General features: G+C 46.2%; 1 pseudogene; it reads right to left on the bottom strand.

The window, feature by feature from the left end:
- Positions 1–661: 661 nt before the first annotated feature.
- LOC107665121 (CMP-N-acetylneuraminate-beta-galactosamide-alpha-2,3-sialyltransferase 1-like) lies at positions 662–15437 on the bottom strand (annotated as a pseudogene).
- Between the last annotated feature and the right edge of the window lie 215 nt (positions 15438–15652).

Raw genomic sequence — 15652 nt, forward strand, 5'->3', positions numbered from 1 at the left:
TAAATGATTTTGTGATGACATTGCATGATGACATCATTACGTAATCACAATGCAAAATTGTGTCAAATCTCAGCAAAAACATATATGTTTTATATATGTTAATTTAGATTTGTTCGTAACAATATAAATGCATAATATAATATTAAAATATAAATAACTATCTTTAAATCCATTGAATTATTGAAAACTTACACATTTTTGAACGATTACAATTTAAGTTTTATACTTTAAAGCAGTTTATTAGTAGTTAGTTAGTATGCTGCACTAGTAAAAAGTAAAAAAGAATGCACAATCTACTGTGTTAATATGAAGGAATTTTCTGGATTGATTTTTCCACAGGTTTTTGTACCTGCATTTTTAATTACGCATTGCATTTTGTGTTTTCGGGTTACAATGGATAACGGATAATGTCCTGGAAAATTACTAGCACCTTTTCCATTTTTCTGCATATTTTTCTTACAGTGTACTAACTCATCAACAATCACAGGTACAAGCTACTAACAAAGTGTCTCATAAATGAAAAATAACAGAATTTAATTTAGTGCTGCTAGAGAAGCTCAAATTAAACACAGAAAAGTTGATCTCTTGAGATGAAAGCAGCAAAATTCAGTATTCAATATTGTAATGCAATATTGCGCAGTACTAAGGGAGTGTTTCTGCTTCATGTCCAACCCTTGTGAATCAGAATCTTGTTTTCCTGTTGGAGCCGATTGATTGTTTCATTTTCAAATCTTCCAGCATGAATGCCGATCTCATATGAAGTCAAGATTTTTTCAAAATAATGATGCCAGATTCCATCACATGTAGCTCAAAACCCAAACATATTCACCTGTAAGACAAAGATAAGAATGCGTTAATAATTTCTGTGACATAAAGAAAAGTTTATTTTTCAAAAAAAAAAAAAAAAAGTTTACTAACTTTAGGGTATTTCTCAATATCATTTGTTCAAATACAAATCATATTTTAATCATGATGAAGATTTCTACTCTCGATTTATTAAGCATGATCGTCTGCGATATTTGCCTGCTGGTTATTTATCCCGTAAATGTTTTGTTTTAATTTGCATTTGCGTTAACTTGCTTTGGGAACAAGCCTCCACAAGCTTTCATGGTCGCTGTTTCCAGATTTCAGAAGTTGGATCCGCCAATCAGAGCTTTTCTCTGAAATCGATAAATTTTCTTCCCTGTTGTTTACGTAATCTTCCCAACCTGGGAACCATGTGCATGCTCTCTCTCTACGCTATGAAAACAGCGCTGATGAACTGAAAACACAGGCAAACATGTAAGTTAAGAGTTCAACTATCTCCATTGAGATATTCTGTTCGAATAAAAGTGTAATGCAGTCTTTTTTCTTTCACTCCATACTTTCACACCGCACACTGTCGTTTGAGCTGTTTTGCTGCAATTAAATCTGTGAACAAACCATGCGAGTTGATGATCTCTTGATTTGTGCTTTTGTTAAAGTGCAGTAATTCTGATAAAAATTCTAAAATGACAATAATCTTGATTAATAATTTTAGACATAAAATTGACATAATTCACAGTTATTATAAATTATCTAGGAACTGGAAATGACATCATCTCCATCCATGGGAGCACATACAGTACAAACACTATGCTAGAGTTCAGCTCCTCTAGTTTTAATGATAACACTTTCCTGAAAGGCCTTTTGATTTTGTCTGGACTCTTATTCATGATAACACCGACAATCAAATATTTGCTGTCATTCTGGGTGTCACAAACGAGACTCCCGCGGTTCCTCCCGCTCCCAATCTTTGGAAAGTTTATTCTCCTTGTAATTCGTTGCTGCCTGCCCCTGGACTCTGATTATTCGTGAACTGTTTATTGAATATTTGCTGCCTGCCCTGACCTTATGCCTGTTTTTGGATTACAATTTGCCTTGCCTCTATTGTTGTGTTTGCTGACCACTATTTCAATAAAGCTGCAAATGGATCCTCACTCTGCTGACACCTCGTTACAGAAGACTTCGCCACCACACAATCCAGCAGCCCTGGTTCAGCTGTCCACAGAGTTATCTGCTCAAGCTAACCAGCTCGCCATTCATCAACATCAGCTGGCGCATTTAACCTCGCTAACGGAGGAGCTCATTCAGACACTTTGGGATTTACACATGTCGCCTCCGCACCCAGTGCCCTCTCAACCAAACATGAGGGAAAGTGACTCTCCACTGTCACTACAATCTGTTAACCCTCGACTGGCTCTTCCCGATAAGTTTGATGGTAATCCAACTAAATGCAAGGGATTTCTACTGCAATGTTCCTTGTTTGTCAATCAGCAACCGGTGATGTACACCACTGATGTCAGCAAGATCTCCCTGGTATGCTCACTTCTCACTGGCAAGGCTTTGGTAAGGGTGACAGCTGTTTGGAGAGAGGATGGCTCAGCTTTCCCGTCCTTCGATATCTTCCTTCAACGCTTTCGGGAGATATTTGAGCATCTGGAGGGAGGTAAGGTTGCTGATGATCAATTACTCACATTATGTCAAGGCAAGAACACCGCCTCTGAATATGCACTGACCTTATGCACACTGGCAGCACAAACAGACTGGGTGGAGAGCACACTTAAACTCATCTTTCGCAAAGGACTCAGCTTGGAGCTTCAATCTGAACTGGCCTGCCAGGATGAGGGGAGATCACTAAATCAGTTAATTGAGTTGGCCATTCAGGTTGATAATCTGATTCATTCTCGTCGTCCTCCCAGAGCTATATCACCTGCACGCAATATCCAATCCCCTCATCTCCAGCAGAACCCATGCAGCTTGGATATACCCATCTGACTCCCGGGGAACGAGACCACAGCATCTCTGCCTTTATAGCGGGCCATCTGAGGGCTTCCTGTCCCACAAGACCACCTCCTTGTAGCCACCCCTCTACGGTGAGTCCATGTATTCTGGCACATCACTCAAGTTCTTGCGTAATAGTGCCCGTAGTACTGTCTATTGAGGGCAAGACCATAAAAACATCTGCCCTACTAGATTTCGGGGGGAGCGGGGAATTTTATGTCTCATGAGTTTGCTCAACAACATCAACTCCCTTTAATCTCTTGCACCTCTCATTTGGCAGTGGAAGCACTAGATGGATGCCCTCTCTGTGCGGGGAGAGTCATGCACACCACCGTAGATCTGCAACTACAGACCGGGACTCTTCACACCGAGAAGGAAGCAGGGCCATCTCATGGAAGGAGGGTCGAATCATTCAGTTGGATCCATCATGTCACGTCAATTGGCTCACTGACAGGGTCCCAATCTCTGTTCAGACTGTTGCAGTTAAGGAAGAACCAGCTCTTCCTCCCACTCTTCCCACCGAACACACAGACCTAGCCGAGGCTTTCAGCAAATTCAGGGCATCGGAACTACCTCCTCACCGATCCAATGGTTGTGCCATAGAATTGTGCCATAGTTACTAGGGATGCACCGATACCACTTTTTCCAGTACTCGCCCGATACCGATACTTTTATTTTTGGTACTTGCCGATACAGAGTACCGATACCAATATTTTTATTGCATTTGTAAATTTTTTAAATATTGGGTACAAAAACCAAAGGAGTATGTATAATGTTAGTTGGTTAACTTAAAGGGGTCATATGATGCGATTTCAAGTTTTCCTTTCTCTTTGGAGAGAAGTGTGCGCGCTCTCTCTCTCTCTCTGTCTCTCTCCCTACCGTTAAGTAACTTGTGCATTGTTTTACTTACTTGTTTTTGACACATCCGACCGAACTACAAACTTTCCAGTGATGTCTGTGAGAAAGGTATATTCACTCGACAAGCTCGCGCATCTGCGCCGCCGCGCGCTCAATCCACTCAGCGTGCTTTGTTTATCAGCTCGCGCACATCAGCTATACAGGCGTTAACACTGAACGTTTAACGTTATATTCATTGCATACATATACTTCGTAGTAGACATCCTTAACTCCATTCTGCTGTCTGTTGTTCTGTTGTCGGTGTTTCTTTGTCTGAATATGGCGCTTATCACATGCTGTGTGGTATCGGCGTTTGGTATCGGGGCATTTTAACGAGTACGAGTACGAGATATCGATACCAGTATCGGTATCGGTGCATCCCTAATAGTTACCAGGCACAGTGCCCCCTTAGGGTCGAATTTTTCCTTTATCACAACCTGAATCCAAGGCTATGACCAAGTACATCGAGGAAGAACTTTCAAAGGGATTTATCAGACCATCCACGTCACCTGCATCCGCTGGATTCTTTTTCGTCAAAAAGAAGGACGGCAGCTTGTGTCTCTGCATTGATTATCGCAGCCTTAACGACATCACGATCAAGTTCCGATACCCTCTGCCTCTGGTGCCACTTTCCTTAGAACAACTCCGCAAAGACAAGTATTTTAGCAAACTAGACCTTTGCAATGCTTATAACCTCATTCGCATCAGGGAAGGAGATGAGTGGAAACCAGCCTTCTCTACCAGCACTGGGCACTATGAATACTTGGTTATGCCCTTTGGCCTTGCTAACAGTCCGTCCATTTTCCAATCCTTCATCAACGACGTCTTTCGGGACATACTAGACCGTTGGGTGATTATTTACATTGATGATATTCTCATCTACTCTAACATATGAGGAGCACGTACAACATGTGAGAGGAGTACTACAACGACTCATTGAACACAAGCTGTATGACAAAGCAGAGAAGTGTGAGTTTCACCAAACCAAGACACCATTTCTAGGCTACGTCATCAGTAAGGAGGGAGTCGCCATGGATGAGAAACAGATCAAAGCTGTTCTGGACTGGCCGCAACAAGCTACCTTAAAGGAATTACAAGGATTCTTGGGATTTGCGAACTTCTACCGATGCTTCATTAAAAACTTCATTTCGGTGGCTTCCCCTTTAACCTCCATGACAAAGAAATTCATCTCAAATGGTCAACTGCAGCTCTGCAAGCTTTTGCAGAACTCAAATCCCAATTCCCATCCGCCCCCATCCTCCATCATCCTGACCCGGAACTCATGTTCATAGTGGACGTGGATGCCTCAAATACTGGCATTGGAGCCATTCTCTCACAGTGGCATGGCTCGCCACCTAAGCTCTTTCCTTGTGTCTATTATTCCTGCAAACTCCGTTCAGCCGAGTAGAACTACGATGTCGGAAACCGAGAATTGCTGGCCATGAAACTAGCTTTAGAGGAGTGGCGCCATTGCTTAGAGGGTTCCAAACATCCTTTTGTTATTCTGACTGACCATAAGAATTTGGAATACTTATGATCTGCCAAAAGACTGAAGCCCAGACAGGCAAGGTGGGCACTCTTTTTCACTAGATTTGATTTCACTGTTACTTATCATCTTGGTTCAAAGAACACTAAAGCAGTTCAAAGAACACTAAAGCAGATGCCTTGTCACGCCAACACGACTGTTCAAGCACCATTTAAACCGAGGAGACCCTTCTACCAAAGTCAGTAATTGTGGCCCCTGTTCAGTGGGACATTATGACAGAACTTGCGCAAGCCAACTCACAGGAACCCCTTCCCTGCTGAATGCCCACCCAACAGAACTTTCATGCCTCAGGACCTCCGCAAGAAGGTAATACAGCATGTTCACTCCTCGCTCAGCTCCGGTCATCCTGGAATTACTGCAACCTTGCACCTTCTCCAGAACAGCTTCTGGTGGCCAACCATGTGGGCAGACACAATAGACTTCATTCGTGAATGCACCATTTGTAACACAAGCAAGCCTCCCAGACAATTGCCATCTGGCTTACTGCAGCCATTGCCAGTTCCTCACCAACAATGGTCCCACCTGGCCATAGACTTTATTACTGATCTACCCAAATCCAATGGTAATACCACAATACTCACCATTGTAGATCGCTTCTCCAAGGCCTGTCATTCCACTCCACAAGTTACCCACAGCTTTTGAAACAGCTGAACTCTTGTGCAACTTCGTGTTTCGCATCTATGGTCTTCCGGAGGACATTGCGTAGGATCGAGGCCCTCAGTTCACATCTAGAGTATGGTCAGCCTTCTTCCAGCAACTCAATATTAACATTAGCCTTACCTCAGGATATCACCCTCAATCCAATGGTCAAACAGGACATCTCAATCAGAAGATCACCCGTTTCCTCTGATACTACTGCCATCAAAACCAAGCAGACTGGAGTCGATACCTCATGTGGGCAAAATATCCACAGAATTCATTTCAAATGCCTTCCACTGGACTAACTCCTTTTCAATGCGTAATGGGCTTTCAACCCCCTCTATTCCCATGGTCAGGGGAACCCACCTAGGTACCCTCCGTCAACGAGTGGCTCCAGAGAAGCAAAGACATTTGGAATCAGGCTCACACTCACTTATTACATGCCGTCAGGAGGCAAAAGTTGCAAGCTGACCGTCACTGAGGCCCCAATCTACCCCAGGTCATTGGGTTTGGCTATCCACCTGAGGCCTCAGATGTCCATGCAAGAAGCTCAGTCCCAGGTACGTGGGTCCCTTCCAAATTGTTAGACAAATTACACCAGTTTCTTATTGTTTGGCATTGCTCTCTAATTATCGTATCTCCCCTACTTTTCATGTTTCGTTTTTTAAACCTACTGGTGGTCCGAGGGTGGAGGAGGAAGAGCAGACCAGTGGCCAGGGCCCCCACCCATCCTGGTGGACTGCAAGGAGGTGTGCCAGGTTCGTGATCTACTTGATTCCAGGTGCCGGAGAACCATAGGATGCCATAGGATGCATCCGGATAAACCGGCCCCTCTGCCTCGTGGAAGACCCTGACGTCATTTGCCTCCTCACGTCAGGAGCCGCTCACAGGGGGAGGCTCTGTCACAAACGAGACTCCCGCTGTTCCTCCCGCTTGCCACCAGAGGAATCTCTCTCCCAAATATTAAAACCCTGTTTGGACTACAATTCCCACTCAGGTACCTGGCACTGATTACTCTCAAACCTGAACCTCATCTGTGGACTATTTAAGCTGCTCTTAGACACTTCCTCTTCGCAAAGTCTTGTTTTGCCCTGATGAAACATTTCTGAGTCTTTATTCCCGTGTTTGTCTGCCCGTGGATTATCTTTGGACTGATTATTCTCCTTGTGATTCCTTGCTGCCTGCCCCTGGACTCTGATTACTTGTGAACTGTTTATTGAATGTTTGCTGCCTGTCCTGACCTTATGCCTGTTTTTAGATTACGATTTGCCCAGCCTCTATTGTTGTGTTTGCTGGTGATTGACCCTGCCTGTACGACCATGATTTCAATAAAGCTGCAAATGGATTCTCACTCTGCTGATGCCTCGTTACACTGGGGTTTCTATTCTGGTACATTCAGATCACTGTAACACCTGACACGCCCTCAACAATGATGGCAATGCAATGCCACACAGTTTGAGACTCAGAATGAGAGTTTTACCTCATCACAGACGTGAAGAGCGAATATCAGTGTTAAGAAACCAGTGGATGGATATAAGCCATGCCCTTCTGTCCAGTTATCATAGACGTATCTTATGAATTCTGGGTGGAGGATCATCACCTAAAAACAATGACAGAAATAAATCAGGACATTTATGAAACATGCATTTCTAATATCATGTTTTGAGTCTACAATATCAAGATTTCAATTAGGTAGTATTAGTAAACCATGCAAATTAAAACAAATTAACATTTGTTGTTTGACTGACTGATTGCTTGATTTCATGTTTGAAACATGATGTTCATGTTCATGTTCATGTTTGATTTCAAGTTTGTGTTTTTCACCTTGTCCTTATTTGCTTTGATTGTAGATGGCACTTTTGTGTATGTTCTGTAACAGAATAAGATATCAACAGACAAAAGCTGTGTGAACACAGAAAGTTGCATAATCATTTCAGAAAAATGCTATCCTTCCTTCAAAGTGTGTGCATAGCATTCGTTAAAATTGGCTCTAAGCCAAAATGTTTTTGAAGACTGTTTTTTTAACCTTTAACAACAACACTCATAGACATAACTGACATAGAAGACATTTACATTTAGCAAACATTTTATTCAAAGTAATGTACAAATGAGGCACGTCACAAACAAATAAGGCATATCATAACAATTCCCAACATTTACACATTAACTTAATTTTATGTATTTTCCATTACTTAAACACAACCATAGTCATAGTTGTGTTTAACAATATGTGAGTCAAATATGACCACATAAAACTGAGTTTCACTTAATAAAACCTTTTGTTTAATTGACATAATATATGGATAAATCTGCTGATTTGTTTGTATTTGAGTTAACTTCCATAGCAGATTTAAAGGTTATTTCATGGAGGTTGCAACTGGAAGATACAGATAATAATTAAACATTCAATAACATTTAGCTTATGAAAAGGTCATACAGTTCTGTACAATATATTAACTCTGTACGAGGTTCTTTAGTTGTATTTAAAATAAAAAAAGTTTTCTTGAGTTCATCATACAAAACAAGCATTTAAAAATTTGCCCTGATTAAAGGCAATGTTTCATGATATTAAAAAAGAGCAGACCAAAAACGCACTCTGTTACAAACGTAACCTCGGTTCCCTGAGATACGGGAACGAGTACTGCGTCTTTGCTAGACGCTATGGGAAAAAGTAATTTTTTCTCCTGAACTGAAGCCTTTTTCAATCACGCAGTGAAACTACACGGCCATTGGTTTGTGCAGTATGTTTTAAAAACGAACCGTTGGCTCGGCAGCGGTGCTGCACAAACCTGTGGCAGCGAAGCCCGCCAAGGTCCGCCAGAATGGGCGGAGTCATCTGGCTATATAAGCGGCCGCTTCGCAATAGGATTCAGGTTACTTCGACTGAAGCGACGACTGAGTTGTGCAGCTGCATGGCACGGCTAGCAATGCAGTACTCGTTCCTGTATCTCAGGGAACCGAGGTTACGTTTGTAACCGAGTACGTTCCCTTTCGATACTACACTCGTACTGCGTCTTTGCTAGACACTATGGGAACAGTACAATCACGCCGTGCCATGGCAGAGGAACGACAATGATAATTCTTGTCTTAAGCACCTCAGGGCCCAAGAAAACAAGAACAATAAATTCCTCCAGGCTTAACAGGCTAGCCTCATTATGACCTCATCCAGTCAAGTGATTGTTCAAGAAGACTTGCGCAGCCTCTGCACCCATGGGGGCCGAGAGTGCACAAGTAAGCTCTCTGATAGGTCTGGGCATATTACATCCAAAATGCACTCAGAGCGAACTGTGCGCCAGTTAAGCAGAAAGAACCCTTGCCTGCAAGGCAGGGACATCCAGGTTATAGAACCTAGCAAATGTGGACGTCGAGGCCCAGCCGGCCGCCGCACAAATTTCTGCAATGTTCACGCCGCTAGACCACGCCCACGAAGAGGCGATGCCTCTAGTTAAGTGGGCTCGTACTCCCAACGGGGCATTGTAGGCCCAAAGAAGAGTAGGCTAGCAAAATAGCGGCAATTATTCGCTTAGAAAGTCTTTGCTTTGTGACCGGGTGTCTTTTAGCGTGGCCACCGAAGCAAACAAAGAGTTGTTCCGACTGCCTAAACTGGGCGGAATGCTCGATGTAGACCTTCAGAGCCCTAATGGGGCAGAGTAAATTAAACTCCTGGTCCTCCTCTGAGGGAGGAAGCGCAGAGAAGTTGATAACCTGTGCTCTGAATGGAGTCGAGAGCACCTTAGGTACATAGCCATGCCTTGGTTTCAGGATGACCTTGGAGTTGCCAGGCCTGAACTCCAGGCAATTAGGGCTTATAGAAAGCGCCTGCAAGTCCCCCACTCGCTTGAACGATGCTAGCGCTAGTAGCAGAGCGGTTTTAAATGACAGGGACCGAAGGTCAACAGACTGTAGCGCCTTGAAGGGAGGGCCCTTCAAGGCCCTCAGAACAGTGGGCAGGTCCCACGTAGGGACAGTGAGAGGCCGGGGCGGATTTAGCCTCCTGGCTCCCCTCAGAAAACGAACAACAAGGTTGTTCCTGCCGACCGACTGGCCCGCTATAGGGGCATGAGAAGTCACTATTTCCGCCACATAGACCTTGAGCGTGGACGGGGAGAGTCCCTTGTCCAACAGCTCCTGCAGGAAGTACAGTATCATCGATATGTTGCAAGTGAGCGGGTCCTCGCCGCGGTTTGAGCATTGAGTGGCCACAGGTGCAAGGCCCACAGCTCTGGCCTGGGGTGCCATATCGTCCTGTTCACCTGGGAGAGATCTCGCCTCAGGGGAATTGGACACGGGGCTGCTATTAGCAGCTGCGACAGTTCTGCCAACCAATGCTGGTTTCTCCAGAGCGGGGCCAACAGGAGCACTTTGCGTTTCTGTTCCCTGATCTGCCTGATTACCTGCGGAATCAGGGAAACCAGGGGAAAAGCGTAGAGAAGGAGGTTGGGCCAGTCGTGGGCCAACGTATCCTTGTCCTTGGAAAAATAGATTGGGCAGTGAGAATTGTCTTCTGAGGCGAAGAGGTCTATTTCTGCCCTGCCGAAGACTTCCCAAATTTTTTTAACTGTCTGCGGATGAAGCATCCACTCCTCTGAGGGGACCTTGATTCGTGACAACATATTTGCTCCTCGGTTCAATATGCCTGGAACATGTGCTGCTCTCAGCGAACATAAGTCCCCGGACAGTCCCCCCTGGCGATTTATGTAGGACACCACCGTCATGCTGTCCGAACGGACCAAGACATGATGTCCCTTGAGGTCAGGTAGGAAGGTTTGACAGGCCCGCCATACCGCCAACATTTTGAGGCAGTTGATGTGCAGACTGCTTTCCGCTATCGACCAGTGGCCGAACGTCGGTTTCCCTTCGCACAGAGCTCCCCAACCTGTGTTGGAAGCATCCGTCGGAACCACCTTCCTCCTGTAGACCATTCCCAGGGGAACTCCCTGTTCCATCCATTGAGTGTTCATCCAGGGGGTCAGGGCCGTTACACAGGCCTGATCTACCCTGATAATCAGGCGTCCATGACGCCATGCGTAGGATGGAACCTGCGGTTTCAGCCAGTGCTGGAGGGGGTGCATTCGCAGCAGGCCCAACTGTAGCTCTGGAGATGCTGCAGCCATGAGGCCTAGCATTTTCTGAAACCTCTTGAGGGGGTGAGAGGCACCAGCCTTGAAGGAGGCTGCGAGCTGCCATATACTCAGGGTGCATTCTGTTGTGACCTCCGCTTTCATTTGAGCCGAGTCGAATACTGTTCCCAGGAACGAGACTCGCTAGCTGGGAAACAGTGCGCTCTTGGCAAAGTTCACCCTGAGCCCCAGGCATTCCAAATGGCTGAGGAGAAGGGCTTTGTGAGATAGTGACTCCGCCTTTTACTGGGCCAGAATGAGCCAGTCATCGAGGTAGTTGAGAATGCGGATTCCTGCCTGTCTCAGGGGGGATAGAGCCGCATCCATGCACTTTGTAAAGGTGCGTGGAGCCAGGGACATCCCGAAGGGAAGGACCGTGTATTGATAAGCCACTCTCTCGAAGGCGAATCTCAAGAATGGCCTGTGATAGGGGGGCTATCTGGATGGGAAAGTAGGCATCTTTGAGATCCAGAGAAAAGAACCAGTCCCCTGGGCGGATTTGCGAGAGGATCTGTTTCAATGTAATCATTCTGAATGGCCATCTCATGAGGGTGTGATTCAGACATCTGAGATCGAGGATGGACCATAGGCCGCCGTCCTTCTTGAGGACGAGGAAGTAACTCGCTCTGGGCTGGAGGAACCACTTCTATGGCTCCCTTTTCCAGCAATTGGGGACCACTCTGCTGAAGCGCGGGGGTCTCCGAGCGAATTGGAGTGGATATCCTCGCTTCATTATCCCCAGAACCCATTCTGATACCCCGGGGATGGCTTGCCATGCCTCGGTCCAGTAGGACAGGGGTTGGATTGGTTTGAGTGCCTGGTCGCTGCAAGGGGACACGGTACTCATAAGAAATGGAAGAGGAAATTTGCTCTCTCTTTGAAATTGTTTGTTTTATTTTTCCCGCTATAACAGCGGATCGCCGTTTGGGAGCTTGAACGGGCCCAGAGTTTACAGCAAACACATCGCCGGCTGCACCCAGAACTGAACGGGGTGATTGGCGGCTTACGAGAGGCAGCTTGGGCGGTGGTCCGGCTGCAGCGAGACTTGGCCCCCTCCTCTTCCTGCTCCTTTGCTCAGGATGACGCCGGAGGCGCCGGGTCCAGCGCTAGCTTAGGCCCTGGCGCTTCGGAAACGGGTAGCGCTTGGCTGAGCGGGAACGTCTTCGAGGCTCAGGCTTGGCTGGCTGGGTGGTGGTGGCCGCCGCAGGTGCACGCTGAGCGGGCTGCTGAGTCTATGCAGATTTGGGGAGACTCTAGGCAGCTGCAGAGCTGGAGCGCTTGGGTAGGAAGTGTCGCATGGCTTGGGACGACTTCTGTGCTTCAGTAAAACGCTCAGCGAATCCCTCGACAGCCGGCCCGAACAGACCGTTGGGAGAGACCGGGGCGTCGAGGAACGGGACCTTGTCAGCGTCCTTGATCTCGGTCAGGGTCAGCAATAGATGGCGCTCCAACACAACCAGACTAGCCATAGAGTGCCCAATAGCCTGAGCCGTGGTCTTTGTTGTGCACAAAGCCAGATCTGTGGCGCTCCTGAGCGTCCCGGGGTCCGGACCTGACTCGTCTGTGCTGGCAAGGAGCTTGGCCTGGAAGACCTGGAGCACGGCCATTGAGTGGAGTGCCGAGGCCGCTTGCCCAGCCGAGGAGCAGGCGCTACCAGCGAGGGCTGATGTCGCCCTACATGGCTTAGATGAATGGGCAGCCTTAGTCTTCCAGCCGATCGCAGTGGGCAGGCAGAGATGCGCGGCCACTGCCTCGTTGAGCGGAGGCAACTTCTCATACCCCTTGCCTTCAGCGCCGTCGACCGAGATGAGGGCGGATGAAGCAGCAGAGCGGAGGCGGGCAGAGTATGGGGTGCGCCACGATCTGGTGAGCTCGTCGTGGACCTCCGGAAAAAAAGGAGAGGATCGCTGGCAAGGGGCTTGACGGCACCCCGGCAGGAACCACTCATCCACATGGCTGTGGGAGGGCTCTTCCGGCGGAGACCACTCCAACCCCAGCTCTTCGACGGCTTTCGAGAGGACACGGAGTAATTCGGCGTCTGTCCCGGGTTTAACGTCGCTGGGCTCGGATGGCGGCAGGGGGGTGGGGTCAGCGATCGAGCCCGACAGCTCCTCCGCGTCCGAGGCTGCTAATGACAGGCTGTCATTCAGCAGCTCCTCGTCACTCCCACCGAACGAGACCAAATCACTCTCACTGGCCTGACTGGGTGAAGAGAACGGGGGAAGCCTCTCTGTGTGGAGAGAGCAAGGTACGTGAGAACTGAGCCGATGTAAGCTCGCTCGCATCCGAGCGCTGAGATCCTCTGCCCTGCTGTTTTTTCCTCACAGGTTCCTGGGAGGAAGAAAACAGGAGGGCGCGAGGGGCAGGGTCGCTTTCAGCAAAGAAAGCTATCCGCGAGCGCAGAGAGGCGAGACTCATGCTCTCACAGTGGGAGCAATTCGTCTCGGTGAGCGCGGATTCGGTGTGGGATTTCCCCAAGCAGGAAACTGGCCGTCATCGGCGTGCAAGGGAGCCCTGCACGTATCGCAGTAACGGCGCAGCATTTGAAACAATGCCGTAGAAATTTGCTCTTAGAAATTTGCTCTTTATTATCTCACCTGCTGCACGTCGCTGAAGGCGGCGAAAGGCGCTGAATCAGCCGGGCAGAGTCGTTCCACTGCGAGGCGTGTCAACGACGAGTCGCCATAGGATTCAGATTTCTTCTCCTTCAGCGATGACGATGCGAAGAACATCGTCATCGCTGAAGGAGAAGAAATCTGAATCCTATGGCGAAGCGGCCGCTTATATAACCAGATGACTCCGCCCATTTTGGCGGGCTTCGCTGCCATAGGTTTGTGCAGCACCGCTGCCGAGTCATTGGTTCGTTTTTAAAACATACTGCACAAACCAATAGCCGTGCAGTTTCACTGCGTGATTGAAAAAGGCTTCAGTTCAGGAGAAAAAATGACTTTTTCCCATAGCGTCTAGCAGAGACGCAGTACGAGTGTAGTATCGAAAGGGAACTTCTTTAACAGTGCATTGTTCACAAATGTATGTTTAATTCTTACTGTGTGATGTTTTTAGTGGTGAAGGCACTGACGAGCCACTGAATGTCCAGAATCTTAACGGGAAGAAGCACCAGATGGGTGGAGTTGTCCAAGTCCATGGCGCTCTCAGGATACACAATCCGGTGAGTCGTCTTTGACCCCACATCCTTCTCATAACCTTCTGTCGGGCCTTTATTTATCCTGAGAGAAAAACACTAAGGAGATTGAAGTGTGCATGATATTCTAATGAAAAGCCTTTAAGGCATCTTTTGAAATCACAAATCTGGAATTCAACCACAGCCTCAGTTGATAAATGCACAACATATCCATTCCATCAACACTGATGCTTCATTATTCTCTAAACTCTCGTTAACTTAAAGAGTGAAAGACAACCTTACAAGCAACTAAATACAGGCCAATATAATCTCATTTACTACCTCATGACAAAGTCATGGAAATCTATGAGAGGACCATAATTGGATCCCAGCAGGTTCCCAGAGTTTCCCACCACAGCACAGGTTCTGCAGCGATCTGGACCGGCGTCTGAGTAGTGCTCTTTATCAGGGAAGAGAGGAAACAACTGATCCAATTTGTAACTCCTGTATGACAATATTAATTCATTTAGCATCAGAATTAAGTATAATATCCACTCTTGTAAAAGTGTTTATAGTAGTGAACCATTTCAAGAGGTAATTATAAAAATAAAATGAATTATTATGAGTGAAGAATAGAGACTAGAGCTAGTTGTCAAAAGGTCTTTATCTCCGTAACTATGAGGTTTTTAGTGAAAGTCATTTCACATGCTTGTGTTCTCTAACAGCGTTTTTCTATGTTGGCATTAAACATCTGGTTTAACATTACAATTCTGTTAATTGTATGCCTGAAAGCTGTATATTTTTATTATATATATTTAAAAATGGTGGACAAGTCTCCATCAATATGTATGATTTAATAAAGATTCAAATAAAAATATCAAAGATTTTGGAACAGACATTTGGATGTTTAAAGAAAATTCTGCAGTGATGCATTAAATTGATTCTTCGTTCAAAAACATTAAACTAATTTTACCACTCCAAAGCCACAAAACTAAATAAAGTAAGGGCTGTATATTGATTTTGCAGTAATGTTTCTTACCTTCCACCACCTGGAGACGTTTGTACTCAATACACTGTTGACGCTGTTGAGCAGAATTGGTACATTGGGGTCGTATTGCTCACTAAACCAGTTACTATTTCCTCTGTCTGCCACACAGATATGGCAAGCACATGGAGATCTCTCAGATACAAAACCGTAAGAACCGTAGGTGAAAACCAACACTGAGTTTTGAAAGAACAGAAGTAACAAGATGGTAGTGGAGCTCAGGAGTGCAGTCATGTAGCGCTGATGTCTCAGTTGTAAAACCACCATCTTGGTTAGTTATGTTGGAGGTTTTGTCGCTTTAAACTGAAATATTATAGACCTATATAGGAAAAGAGAGTGGTTTATGTTGGGATGCTGAAGAGACATCATATAGCAACAAGAGGCTTAACAAGAGGAATGCAACAACTGTAGCCAAATTACTTGACACGTCTGTGTGTGGTGGCTCTTGATGCCTTGACCCCAGCCTCAGTCCATTCCTTGTG

The sequence above is a fragment of the Sinocyclocheilus anshuiensis genome, unplaced genomic scaffold, assembly GCF_001515605.1.
Source record: "Sinocyclocheilus anshuiensis isolate Anshui unplaced genomic scaffold, SAMN03320099.WGS_v1.1 scaffold379, whole genome shotgun sequence".
NCBI classification, from domain to species: Eukaryota; Metazoa; Chordata; class Actinopteri; order Cypriniformes; family Cyprinidae; genus Sinocyclocheilus; species Sinocyclocheilus anshuiensis.